Raw genomic sequence first — 14,562 nt, forward strand, 5'->3', positions numbered from 1 at the left:
TTATAACAAATCCATTGACCTTATTTTGTAGGATGTTTGAGCCGGATAAATATCCCGGCCTTGATGATTATTACGAGGAGAAGCATCGTGCTGTGCTAGTGGAAAGGGGGGAGGTAATTATGTATCTACATTGTTGATTCTCATATTGTGAGTAGTTTAGAGAAGTATATAAATTGTGCGTGTGTTATTTGTAGGTTCCTCCAGTACTTCGTTTGAGAGGCCACAACCCACGTGAGCCCTTGAGGTATGACCGTCGCTACGAGCCTTATTTTAGAAGAATGGATCTTCTCCAGTCTGTGCTCAACTTTAAAGGCACACCACCATGGTTGAACTCGACGACCATTACCGCCCTTACGGACCGTTGGAGACCAGAGATGCACTCTTTTCACCTTGCTCTTGGTGAGATGACCGTTACTTTGGAGGATATTGCGATGATCTCCGGTCTTCCGATCGAGGGCAGGGCTCTTATCGGGAAGGTGAGGTCTGAGGGGTGGCGACAAAGGGTTGCAGGTTTGGTTGGTGTTGAACCTCCCCCGTGGATTCATGAAACAAAGAAGGATCCTAGGCCATCTGGTGTTTTGTTCTTGTGGCTACAAGAACATTTTTACGAGTGCCCAGAGAATGCCAGTCCGGCTGTTGTGGAGAGGTACGCCAGGGCTTACTTATGGAATCTTTTGACCCAAGTGGTGTTTCCTGACGACACAGGAGACACAGCCTCGTGGATGTTCTTGGACCCTCTTCGTAACTGGGATGCCAAGTGGAGTTGGGGGTCGGCGGCACTAGCCTTCTTGTACCGTCAGGTAATGATAATTTGATGCATTCTCATTATATGAAAGAAATTTTTTCCTGTGATTGTTTAATGTGTGTACAAATGTGCAGTTGGACGGAGCATGTATGAGGAGTAAGCCGAAATCTTGTCTTGGTGGTTTTGTTTGGGCCCTACAGATTTGGATGTGGGAGGGTATCCCTGTGGGCCGTAACTTCACCATTGCTCCGGAAGAACCTTGGGAGTGGCCTTTTGACGGGGATGAGGAGCGATATCCCACTATCACATACACGTGGGCTAATGTCCAAGTGTCGAGTATCGCCGCCATGGGGCGGTATAAGGCATACATAAGCGAGCTTGACATGCTTACTTACAACTAGGTAATTATCAAATCCCTTGCCATCATTACAGATTTTTTTGTTGTGCATGAGCTAGTGACATGTTGTGATGTAGGTTAATTGGAGGCCGTACATGGTACTTAGGCAGTTCCCTTTGAGCAACATGTGCCTTCATGACCAACATCTTTGGCGTGTGCGTTGCCCCATGATATGCTTTTTTGCGGTGGAGTGGCATCTTCCACATCGTGTTTCGAAGCAATTTGGAGTACAACAACGCACCCTGCCGGAGTATGTTGAGACAAGTGTGGTGCTACATAGGTGAGAGTTTCTTGTACCATATGTTGATCAATGTGTAACCACGGAAAAATGAAAATGATGCCGATACTTCTCATGCTTTGTAGGACGAGCCGGCAACACAAAAAGAATGTCATTAATTGGGAGGATCACCATCTTATGTGGGTAGACATGTGGAATGCTTAGAGGAATGCCCGAGTTGAAGATGATCACACACCTGACAACGATGAGGGGGCATATTTAAGGCATTTGGAGTGGCTTCGCAAAGAGTACAGAGTTATCCTTAAGGGTGCTTGGACTCGTGCCGATTGCTTGGAAGTAATGCCAAGTGAGGCTGCTGATGGTGCATTCAACAACTCTATTAGGGAGACCATTGGAGCGCACCTAGATTATGGCCCTCTGCATGACCGAGTGGTATGTCTTTTTGTCTCTTTTTTTGAACATGTGACATTTCTTCATGAGTGGTGTGTCACTTAAGTTTTATTCAGGGCACGGAGCTATGGAGATGTATCAATGATAGTAATGTGGTGCTTGGCCGCGCACCTGGTAGAGAAACAGACGTTCTCGTTAGGAGTACTCTACAGGTTAGAGGCCCTTTTAATATGAACATGTGTCATGTGAACTATTTTTGCATATTTACATGTCAATGTCTTCGCCTCTGCAGAAGGTTGTGAATCGTTGCCGAACACTAGCCGCTTTACTTTCTTGCCATGGCGGTTCATCCATGGATGTGCGTGCACGTGCTCAGTATAGAATGGATGTGCTGTCTTCCGCTCGTCCATCTTCGATCCAAGCACGTGCTTGTTCCACTCGTTCATCTTCCAGCCGAGCAGGTGCTTCTTCGAGCCGAGCACGGATTGATGAACAGGAAGATGAAGAGGAGGAGACAGACTACGATGCGGATTCGGACTATGTGGAGCTTGCGGCTTCGCAGATGGAAGATGCTCCACCGCCAACTCAACCTTCTCAGCCTTCTGAAGAAGCACGTCGAGTTAGCTCAAGAACCATCCGACGTTGTGAATGGCAGAACACTCCAGAGGGCTACGTCAACAGGGGGAAGATGGCTGCAAAAAGAGGCAAGAAGTGAAGTGATGACTAATGCGAACTTGTTAGTTCTATATGTTGTGAACTAGAAATGTAGTGAGCGTTTCAGATGGAGCAAACTTGTTAGTTCTATATGTGATGAACTTCTTATGTTTTATGTCTGATGGACTTCTTAGTTCTATGTTAGCAAGACTTGGTAATTATTATGTAAGCTGGATCATGTTAAGTTCGTTGCCGAAAAATATGTCTCATTGCTATACTGTTGCTGTACTTGGCATTATATTGTGAAAACTGTTGTTGTACCTTTGCTATCTGTGATGGAATGGACATGGGCAGCAGGGTTTGCTGTGTTCTGCATAACAGGGAAGAAACACCAAGGACAATGGCGTTTATCTGTGGCTTGGAAACGCCAAGGACAATGGCGTTTCAGGTGTGAGCGGCAACGTTTCGTGAACATGGCCCAACCAGCCTCTGTCTTAAAGAAACGCCAAGCCACGGAGAGTGTTTGGTTGTAGGGTGGAAACGCCATGGACATTAGCGTTTCTGGGGTGAGCGGCAACGTTTAGTGAACATGTCCCAGCCAGCCTCTGTCTTCCAGAAACGCCAAGCCAGGCAGAGCGTTTCGTTGTAGGGTGGAAACGCCAGGGTAGTTGGCGTTTCTGGTGTACATAGAAACGCCCATTTGTTTGGCGTTGCTGTCATAACAGGGTGTCAAAACAAACTGTCGGATCACGGGTTCCGGCAGACCCTTAAGGTCCGAACACTGGGGTGCGTGCGGAGATCACGCCTTCTACCTCCCCGTCTCGCAAAGATCTAAACTACTAAAAGAACTACACAAGGGACGCAAGATTTATACTGGTTCGGGCCACCGTTGTGGTGTAATACCCTACTCCAGTGTGTGGTTGGTGGATTGCCTCCTGGGGCTGGTGATGATGAACAATACAAGGAAGAACAGCCTCGCGAGGGTCTGTTCTTGGCTGGGGCGATGAACTGCTAGGAGGAGTTCAATCATCCTTCTCTCTCTGGTTTCGATCTGATGTCTCTTCCAAATTCCTCTCTTCCAAATCCGATCAGCTTGCCTCTACCCTGGGGGTGGCTAGTCCTATTTATAGGCAAAGGCCCTGGGCCTCTTCCCAAATATTGAGCGGGAAGGGCGCCAACAATTGGCCAATTCGAAGGGGAACATCTAGTACACTTATCCTGACTAAAGTTGGTCTTCGCCTGCCAAAGGCTCCGTGGTGACGCCGTGCTGGGCTCCATGGTGACCTCCGTCTCGTATTCCTCCTGGTCTTGGTCTTGTTGCACCGAAATGGCAACCTTTGCTTGATGCCTCGGTACTCCGCGGCTGCGCTTGCCCCCTTTGCACCAAAGAGGAAAGAAGGACGCTGCGCGCGCTGGCGCCCGCCTGGCACCCTTGATCGTCATGGCTTGCGTCATGGGCACCTCGCGAGGTACCCCGCCTTGATCTCTCCGCCTCCTCGCGAGCTAGCCTGAGGAGGCTGCGCCTGAGGATGCGCCGTGTCGTCCGCCCCGCGAGGCTTGGCCCCTCGCGAGGGTCTTGAGTCTTGTGTTGATGAAGATGGGCCGCACTGGGCCCCCATTTGAGCCACGCCGCAGGCCGCAGGCAGGCAAGTCTGGGGACCCCCGTTCCCAGAACACCGACAGTAGCCCCCGGGCCCAAGGCGCGCATGGACTTGGCCGTGCCGAGAGGCGAAAGGGCAAGGGCGAAGCGCCGCGGGCCCTAACAGCCTGCGGCCTTGGGCGCCGCATGGCGGTTGATTGGACGTGGGCGTCTCCACTTCACCACAATGCCTCGGTGATCGCGCGAGTTGGACAAGTCCCTGCATGCAGATCGTGTCATGATTACCTGTGATCGTGGAGGCCGGCGGTTGGCCTTCGCCGGCTATAAGTACGGAGCTGTGCGTGCCCTTCCAGTCCATCTCTTCTTCCTTTCTCCTTTGCCTCAGTTCTTGCTCCGTCTTGGTGTGATGGCTCCAATTCGCTGGTTCTCTGCAGCGGAGAAGGGAAAGGCTCCTCGAGAGGGACCAGACCCGCTCCCGCCGAAGAAGCGGCTCGCCCTTTGCAGCCGGGACGAGGAGGACCGTCAGGTGGTGGCGAGGCCCTGGTGCGAGCGGGCTCCGCCGGGGTTCCTGCTTCCCTTGTATGCCCACGTCGAGGGCCCCGAAGGTGTCGATGCCGATCCCCGCGGTCAGCGCCGTCGTCGGCGCCGTCGGATCACGAAGGCGTGGGTTGTTCCTCCTGGAGTCCATGCCGAGGTCTCCTCCCAAGAGTTCATGCTCCACGTCGCCATTCCTCTCCAGTCCTGGATCCATCTGCCTCCCTTCTTCGCCTCCATCGTCCCTCCAGGAGGGCCCCTGGAGCTCTGGCTGCAGCACGCTGGCTGCAGCACCCTCGCGACCAAGGCAGAGGTCGTGGTCACTGCCCCGGGCGAGGTCTACATGTCCCGCGGCTGGAGAGAGATCGCCCGGGTTTGCAGGGAAAGGGGCGTCTTCGCGGTCCACTTGGAGTACGATGGCGCTGCGGTGATGTTCTTCAAGGTCTTCGACGCGAACGGGCGCCGGCTGGAGTGTTGCCCCGGGAGAGGTGGCCAGGACCTTGCCCTGGTGAGGGCTAGGCCCGTCGACCGCTCCCTTGGCGGAGGCGCCGGAGGGTCCAGTGACTCCGGCGAAATCTTCGCGACTCCGGAGACGAGCGACGACAGCTACGAGCCCCCGAGTCAGCGCCGCTCCCGGAGCAGGGCGGGCTCGTCAGGCCGTCGCCGACCCTGATCTGGATGGGGTTGGCGCCGGCGCCTGACGGCCCACTGTTGATGATGGCATCTTTTGCAGGAGCTCGTGTAGTTAGCATCCCTTAGGATCTGTTCCCTGTGAGGAATCAAAATGCGCCCCACGGGGGCTTGTAAGGTGTCTGTAGTCCCGTTTGTTAATACATAACCTTTGCTGCAGAGCTGTGTGAATTGCTGATTCCGTCTTAGCTCAGTTCTCCCTTTCGAACCTCGCGATGGCTTGGTGCTCTGCGCCGACAGGTCCCAGTCCCAAGGCGGCGTCAGCCGTCGCTGGTATGCCAGGTCGCGATGTCGTGGTCAAGGCCAGGAGGTGAGCGACCCGGGGTCCGGTAAGAGCCCCTGAGTCGCGATGCTCAGGAGGTCCCCTTTGGCGCCCAAGCAGCCGTCGCTTGGTGAGAAAGGGAAGCAACGTCGCTAGTACGGAATTGCTTTTAGGTGCGGGGGTAGTGCCACGGTAGCCAGTGCTTTGGGTGGTGACTTATCTTGAGAATCGGGGATTGCCCCCAGCGCATCGTCAGGTCCGTGGGGTAGTTGGGACGGAGTTGCTCAGCGAGGTCCTCGCGCGCCCCTTCCCCCTCGCCTCTGCTCCCCTTTCTGCTCTACGTCCTCGGGTCCCGGCCCTCGAGCTGGTCTCAGCCGTCGCTGGTATGCCAGGTCGCGATGCCGTGGACAAGGCCAGAGGGTGAGGGCTGGAGAGCCAGCAGGAGCCCTGAGTCGCGATGCTCAGGCGCCCCCCCTTTAACGTGCAAGCGGTTCGCGCGGGCGAGGATGAAGGGAACTCCGTGAGGGCCTTGGCTAGCGCAGTTCCCTCCAAGGATCCTGCAGATTCATCACAGAAAGAAGGTGGGGTTGCCATGGCAGTCATCAGTCGATCGTTAGTCGCTCAAGAGCTCGCTGGTTGGAGCAGGTGAGGTGTATCAGGGCACCCGTGAGCCAGCGCGGGACTCATGAGGCCCTACCTCTAGGCGGGTTGCGCCTGGCACTGGGCCGTATCTTGAGATGTGTCCTTGCAAAATTTGGTTAGATGCCGGTACTCTACGTCCTCGGGTCCCGGCCCTTGAGCTTGTCTCAGTCGTCGCTGGTATGCCAGGTCGCGATGCCGTGGACAAGGCCAGAGGGTGAGGGCTGGAGAGCCAGTAAGAGCCCTGAGTCGCGATGCTCAGGCACCCCCCTTTAATGTGCAAGTGGTCGACATGGAGAAGAAGGGATGCCGTGGACAGGCATCAAGTAATCAAGCGTGATAGGCGAATGCATAGTTGGAAATAAACGCGAGGGAGATACACGCCGCTGGGCCTAGCCCGAGCGGCTTGGGGATGATGCAGCCCGAGGGGCGCCCCCAACAAGGCAAACTAACGACCGAAAAATAAAAGGGGATACATGCCGCAGGGACGGACCCACGCGGCCTGGGAGTGATGCAACCCTGGGAGGGCGCTCCCAGCTGGGAATGAAGCTTGAAAGATGTCACCTGAGGATGTCGTCGGCGAAGTGGCGTTGGTGCAGCAGACTCGGTGGGCTGTGGAAGCCGATCCTCACGAGCCCCCAGGCCCCGGGGCCTCGGGAGGCTCCGGAGGCGCTGGTGGCTCTTCGCGAGCTGTCTTCATCTCCGCCAGGGCCGCGGAACACCTGTCTTCCTGAGCCTCTATGATGCCCCTCATGAGGCACTGGTATGCCGCAGCCATGCTCAGCAGGCCGTAAGGCATGCGAACATAGCTGTGGGGTGGACCCCCGCAGCGCCCCACTTGCGAGGGCCAGAGGCGCTCCGTCGTGGCGATCTGATTGAGCCCTGGTACGTCGACGTAGACGCGCAGCCCACTATCCTCGCCTGGATGTGGAGCCACGGCTGGTGGACGACGGCAACCTCTCATGATCCTTGACTCCTGTAGTTCTTGGATGGCTTTGTTAACGAACTCCTGCTGGTCTGACCTTCCTTGCCTGGCTCCTTCTCGAGGGAAACGTGCTTCGAAGCACGCCTCCACATGGTGCCCAAGCGCCTCCCTCGTGACCCTGGCTAGGTAGGTGGCCCTCCAGGTGAGAGCCCCCGAGCCCTGCCCGAGGAGGGCGCCGGGTGCGCTTTCCTATGCGATGGAAGGGGGGGTCCTCCCAGGCAGACACGGGCCCTGAAGGGCCTGCCTCCTGAGGGGCTGAGCCCGACGACATCTTCTTCTTCTTGGGGGTGGTCTCAGGAAGCCTCCTGCTTCCGTGATCTGGGTCTTCTAGCGACGCGGCCTGAAAGGCTCGCTCCAGGGAACACACTGCATCCTTCTCTTCACAGGGCACCGTGATGACGCCGCCACTTCCTGGCATCTTGAGGATGTTGTAGCCGTGGTGAGTCACGGCCATGAACTTGGCTAGCGCTGGGTACCCGAGGATGGCGTTGTACGGTAGGCGGATGTGGGCGACGTCGAAGTCGATGAGCTCGGTGCGGTAGTTGCTGCGGGCCCGGAAGGTGATAGGGAGGCGGACCTGCCCGATCGGGACTGTGGAACCGTCGGTGACTCCAGAGAAAGGCTTGGTTGGCTGAAGCTGGTCATAGGGCACTTGGAGGTTGTTGAATGTTTCCACGGACAGGACGTTGAGCCCTGCCCCTCCGTCGATGAGGGTCCTGGTGACCAGCACGTTGCTGATGACTGGGGAGCAAAGCATCGGGAGGACTCCGGCTGTGGCCGCGCACTTGAGCTGGTCTGCTGAGCTGAATGTGATGGCGCATGCCGACCACCTGAGGGGGCGCGTTGCTTCGAGCTTGGGGAGAACTGCATTCACTTCGCGGGCAAACTGCTTGAGGACACGTTGAGAGGCTGGGGCTTGAGCTCTGCCCAGGATGCAGGCGATTGCGCGCGGCTCTTGGAAGCCCCCAGCCCCCTCGTCTTGATGGCGGTCTTCGTTCCTCCTTGGCTGAGGCGGCAGCGGAGGTAGGCCTGCGTTGCCATGAGGGCAATCCTCACGAGGCTGATCCCTCCAGTCCCCCTCGCGAGGCAGGTCCCGCCAGCGGTCCTCGCGAGGTTGGTCGCGCCACCCCTGGCGCGGGCCGCGATCTTCCCAGCGTCCTGGGTTTCTTCCTCCTCCTCGGCCATAGCCCCGGTCGGCACGGTCAGGGCGACGGCCGATCCTTCCTTCTCGCACGGCGCGGAGTTCTTGACATTCGTTGGTGTTGTGGGTGTGGAGGTCGTGGTACACACAGTACCGGCTGCCCCTGGAGGATTCGGGCAGATCCTTGCCCCGCTTGGTGTCTGGTTCTGCTGCGAGTACGGCAGCCCCCTTGCGCTTCACGTCCTTGGCCTTGGGCTTCTTCTCTTCTGGGTCCGCGGCAGGCAGCTCGAGGAGGGAGAGACGTCCCTCCTTAGCCCTGGCGCACTTGGTCGCCAAGTTGAACAGCTCCAGGGTGGTGCAGAGGTCTTCATGCATCGCCAGCTCCTCCTTCATCTTGATGTCGCGCACGCCATCGGAGAAGGCCGAGATGATGGCTTCCTCGGACACCTTGGGGATCTTGAGGCGCGCATTGTTGAAGCATTGGATGTACTTTTGCAGGGTCTCCCCAGGTTGTTGCTTGATGCGGCGCATGTCGCTCACGGTGGGTGGCCGGTCGCGAGTACCTTGGAAGTTGGCGATGAAGCGGATGCGCATCTGGTCCCAGGAAGAGATCGTGCCTGGGGCCAGATTCAGGAGCCAGGTGCGAGCTCCTTCCTTGAGCGCCATGGGGAACCAGTTCGCCATGACCTTCTCGTCCCCGCTGGCAGCTTCGATGCCCAGCTCATAGAGCTGGAGGAACTCTGCAGGGTCAGTCGTGCCGTCGTAACGAGGAGGCAAGTCTGGCTTGAACTTGCCGGGCCACGCGATGCTACGCAGCTCGGTGGCGTAGGCGCGGCAGCCTGCGGTGGCTACGGGAGGCTTCGGTTGAGGGAGAGCTTGGCCTTGAGGGTCCCCACGCGCTGCAGCTAGGAGCAGAGCGGGGTCTTGACGTGCCGGAGCTGGAGCAGGGTCTCGGCGAGCCAGAGCTGGAAGCGCCCGGGCAGCCTCTTGCGGTCGAGGGACTTCTTGGCAGCTCCGTTCCTGCTGAGCTGGCGCCTGACGGAGCGGGTTCCGCCCATGGGCCGCGCGCCTTGGGGCCATGGCGTCTTCTTGGAGAGGAGGCGGTTGGTACGCCCCCGGAGCTTCATTTCCCGCGCGGGGCGGGGTGCGGCGTAGCGGAGCGGACGGCGCAGGAGAGCCCCCTGCGGCGCGGACGAGCTCGGCGACGCGGTCGAGCCACTCCTCGTAGACGTCGTCGACGGGGCAGTAGCGCAGGAGTTCGTTTGCCGCGATGAGCGCAGCTCGAGCCTCCAAGGGTGCGCGGAGCGCGCGGGATGAAGAGCCGGCTGGGGTGAGCGATGGAGTAGCGGTGCGGCCGTCTTGCCGCACGGACGGGTGCTGAGACGATGCTTGCTGCTCGTTCCCCGCCGGGCCGGTGGCGGCGTTGACGGTGGGTGACGGGGAACAACGAGGACGTCCGCCGATGGGGGCCGTCTGGGCGACGCGAGAAGCGATGGCGGCCCGGTGCTCGGCGCGGGCCCGGCGAGCGTCAGACATGGATGCGACGGTCGGAGGAGAGCGGAGTGGTGGAAGACAGATTCCGGCGCACCCCTACCTGGCGCGCCAAATGTCGGATCACGGGTTCCGGCAGACCCTTAAGGTTCGAACACTGGGGTGCGCGCGGAGATCACGCCTTCTACCTCCCCGTCTCGCAAAGATCTAAACTACTAAAAGAATTACACAAGGGACGCAAGATTTATACTGGTTCGGGCCACCGTTGTGGTGTAATACCCTACTCCAGTGTGTGGTTGGTGGATTGCCTCCTGGGGCTGGTAATGATGAACAATACAAGGAAGAACAGCCTCGCGAGGGTCTGTTCTTGGCTGGGGCGATGAACTGCTAGGAGGAGTTCAATCACCCTTCTCTCTCTCTCTGGTTTCGATCTGATGTCTCTTCCAGATTCCTCTCTTCCAAATCCGATCAGCTTGCCTCTACCCTGGGGGTGGCTAGTCCTATTTATAGGAAAAGGCCCTGGGCCTCTTCCCAAATATTGAGTGGGAAGGGCGCCAACAATTGGCCAATTCGAAGGGGAACATCTAGTACACTTATCCTGACTAAAGTTGGTCTTCGCCTGCCAAAGGCTCTGTGGTGACGCCGTGCTGGGCTCCATGGTGACCTCCGTCTCGTAGTCCTCCTAGTCTTGGTCTCATTGCACCGAAATGGCAACCTTTGCCTGATGCCTCGGTACTCCGCGGCTGCGCTTGCCCCCTTTGCACCAAAGAGGAAAGAAGGACGCTGCGCGCGCTGGCGCCCGCCTGGCACCCTCGATCGTCATGGCTTGCGTCATGGGCACCTCGCGAGGTACCCCGCCTTGATCTCTCCGCCTCCTCGCGAGCTATCCTGAGGAGGCTGCGCCTGAGGATGCGCCGTGTCGTCCGCCCCACGAGGCTTGGCCCCTCGCGAGGGTCTTGAGTCTTGTGTTGATGAAGATGGGCCGCACTGGGCCCCCATTTGAGCCACGCCGCAGGCCGCAGGCAGGCAAGTCTGGGGACCCCCGTTCCCAGAACGCCGACACAAACTCCAAAGCCTTTTGTGGAGTAAACATAGAGGAGTCCAAAGCAATTGTGACCAAGGTTGTCAGAATCGCGATTTTGAATTGGATCGGAGCTCTGATGGTAGGATCGCAAATCGTAGAATCTTCACTATCAGGATCGTAAAAACATAGATTCTATGAACTAAAATCGTAGAATCAGAGGAGTTAGTTTGGATCGTAAAGTCGTAGAATCGTATAACAGAATCGCGATTCTGACAACCTTGATTGTGACATCACATAAAGGAGTATACATAGAGAAGTCCAAAGCAATTGTGACATCACATAGTTCACCACATAAAGGAGTACACATAGAGGAGTCCAAAGCAATTTAGAGTACACATAGTTCACCACATAAAGGAGTCTAGGCAACAAGAAGGTTCAAGATGAAATGCACACGAAGGTCCAAAGCATGACACAGTTCACATCATTGCTCTATTGTGTAGAGCAAGGCCCCTTTCCCTTCTTCTTCTTCCTCCTCCCTTTTCCTTATGAGGTGAGCCTCCTTGACCACCCTCTCCATGAATATCTGATTCTCCCTCTCTTTTTTTTCATCTGCAATTGCCCAAAGCTTCAAGGTTTTTTCTACAAAATCCTTTTGACGCTTTTTCTGTGCCTCCTCACATTTCCTCACCAACGCTTGCTCCCTAGCATACATCGCATTTCTCGCTCTCTCTAATTCCTTCCTCTTCTTCTCAAGTTCCTCTTCCTTCTTCTTCTTTAGCTTGGCTGCATCCTCCTCTCTAAGCTTCTTCGCAGCCTTCTCCCACCATCCCGCCATCTCACCTTCGCCATCCTTAAGCCCCTTCATTGTTGCTTTGTTGGGTTGAGAAGCCGCCATACCTATGAAAAATTGCAAGACATTAGTTAGTAAGGACAAAAACAACATGAAAGTAATATTGGGAGACATGAAAATAATTATGAAATGTAGCCACGTACGGAAATGGTCCATCTAGGTATGCAAACATTCCTCTAGCATTACCACGGCCTCTACCCATGAAACCTCCTCTACCACCACCCGAACCTCTACCCCTACCACGAGCACCATCACCGGTAATTCGTCCTCGACCACGACCACCCCTGGATCCTCGGCCACCACCGGAACCTCGGCCACCACCAAGGCCACCACTGGAACCTCGGCCACCACCAAGGCCACCACCGGAACCTTGGCCACCACTAAGGCCACCACCGGAACCTCGGCCACCACCAAGTCCATCACCGGAACCTCGGCCACCACCAAGGCCATCACCGGAACCTCGTCCACCACTTGAAGAAGCATTGTGCCCTTTTGAAGTTTTGTTTGTTTTGCAAGTCCTTTTGTTGTGTGTCGTTTCATTGCAACCACCGCATTGGTTCCTATCACGTGGCTCCATGAAATGTCCACTACCAAATTCTCTGGTGCTCATGAGGTCATCCATATCATTCCTGTATCGCTTTGTTCTCCTTCTACCCTTGGGTTGTACCATCATCTCCGGATCGGGCCTAATGTTAGGACCGTGATACTCTGGCCACTGCGATGCGTCTAGAAAAGGGTGGAATCTAGACGCCCATGTTAACTTATGAGTTTGCAAATTGAATTCATGCAACCTCACAACTACTCCATCGGAGATATCCACATTCCTGATGCGGGCCGCCGACATCATGTGCGAGCATGGCCGGTGGTACTTACTAGGCTGCTCACAAGTGCAATGTCTTGTCCTAAGAGCCACCGTAAATGAGCGACCACCATATGATTGTCCATCTCTAGTTGTCCCACCTGGCTCATTCACTTGGTATTTCATTTCTACATTATCGAAACAAGTGACTCGCTGGATGGCTGACTTGTCTCTCTGAAACTCCAGCCACTCGGCAACCTTCTTCGGATAAATTTCATTGGGAGGCTTATCACTATCAGCAATCAACTTGTCGATTTCGTCGGAGTGCTTCAAAAAATACTCATTCAGCTTGTAAAAGGTATATTCCGCTATTGCCGTCACCGGCAACTGACGTGCACCCTTCAAGACAAAGTTGAAGCACTCAACTAGATTGCTTGTCATGTCACCATATCTCATGCCTCCTTCGTCACATGCCCGTGACCACTTGTGTCTCTCATCAATATTCCTTTCTAAGAAATCTTTCCCACCTTCATTTGCCTTCTCATAGATTTTGTTCAAGCGTGTCGTGAATGACTTAACGGAGAAGGCTACACATGCGGAGTTAAGATCCTTACAAAGATCCTTGTTCTTACAAGCCCTGTAAAAGTTTGCAATGAAGTGCCTCATACACCATCGGTGGTGAAGCCTCGCATGACCTGGAATATGAATATCCACGGCCTTCAATATGCCTTGGTGCCGATCGGATATGATGCATACCTCCCTATTCGGAGGAATGACCGTGCTCCTAACAAGTCTCATGAACCATTCCCAGTTGTCTTGGTTCTCCATGGAGACCAAAGCAAATGCCACAGGCAACACCTGATCGTTAGCATCATGTGCCATTGCTATCATGAGTGTGCCCTTGTATTTACCTGTCAAGAATGTCCCATCTATAGACAAAACCGGTCGACAATGCTCAAAAGCTGCAATGCATGGGCCAAACGTCCAAAAGGCACGACGGAACACTCCTTCAATATCTTGGACATAGTGGTACATTCCTAGGTTTCTGTACGACATCGCTCTCAGCAACCTGGGTAGCATGTTGTAAGCCTCTTCCCATCCACCATACAACATTCTGAGAGCGACTTGCTTGGCCTTCCATGTCTTTCCGTACTTGACCTTATATCCGAATTTATCTTCAATCCAACTCATCAACAACTTCACTTTAATGGTTGGATCCTCGGCTATATGTTTTTGGTATTTATAACCAACGAATTCCGATGTTAGTTGACGGTGTGTCTTCCGTGCTTCTACGGCCGGCGGTGTGCATTGGTGAGTGGCTTTGCAACTAGTTATCTTCCACCAACCATCTTTCGTGAGTCTTCCATTGACTTTCCATTTGCATCTTTCTACCTCACATTTCACGGTGTATCGCTTGTTGCAGTCCGAGTGAACAACTATGAAAGGCCTGTGGTGTTTGACATCATACTCACACAACCACATCCTGAATTCTAGCATGTGCTCGAACATCAAACCTTTCCTCACGTATGACATCGAAATCGCGTCGGGTGTACTACTTGGGAACTGTCTAGCCTCAATTGTCTTGCTCATGCCACCATCGACTATAGCCTTATCTGCAAGGCTAACATCACAAAACAAGGGAACTTTGTGATCCTACCGGTGATTTTTGTGTACCACTCTGCTTCTTTCGCAGTCAAGCCATCCTCGTCCAACTCATTCACCGGGCCTTCATCATCTGAGTCATCCACACAAGCACGCTGATAGATAATGTCAGGATCCATGTCCTGATGCCTTACTTCAGCCTCTACATCACCAACAATGTTGTGGTGCCTCTCATACTCTTCATCGGAGTCATCGCCATCATCTTTCATCGGTGCACTACCTCCGAACTCATATTGGGGATACTCATTGGCTTCCGCTTCAACTTTATACTCAACAATAGGCGGCACACTACTAACCGGGTTCACATGATCTACTAAGGTTTGGTTCAAGTCAACATGAAAGAGAGGAGCCTTGACCACCTTACTTGCAAAGACTTCGAGTGACTTGACTTCTGAGGATGCAACAACCTCCTTATATGCAGCCCAATGCAAATTGGACTTGATAGGCATTGTCTTCATTCA

Source organism: Triticum urartu, chromosome 7A, assembly GCF_056163025.1.
Source record: "Triticum urartu cultivar PI428250 chromosome 7A, HENAU_Tu73, whole genome shotgun sequence".
Classification (NCBI taxonomy): domain Eukaryota; kingdom Viridiplantae; phylum Streptophyta; class Magnoliopsida; order Poales; family Poaceae; genus Triticum; species Triticum urartu.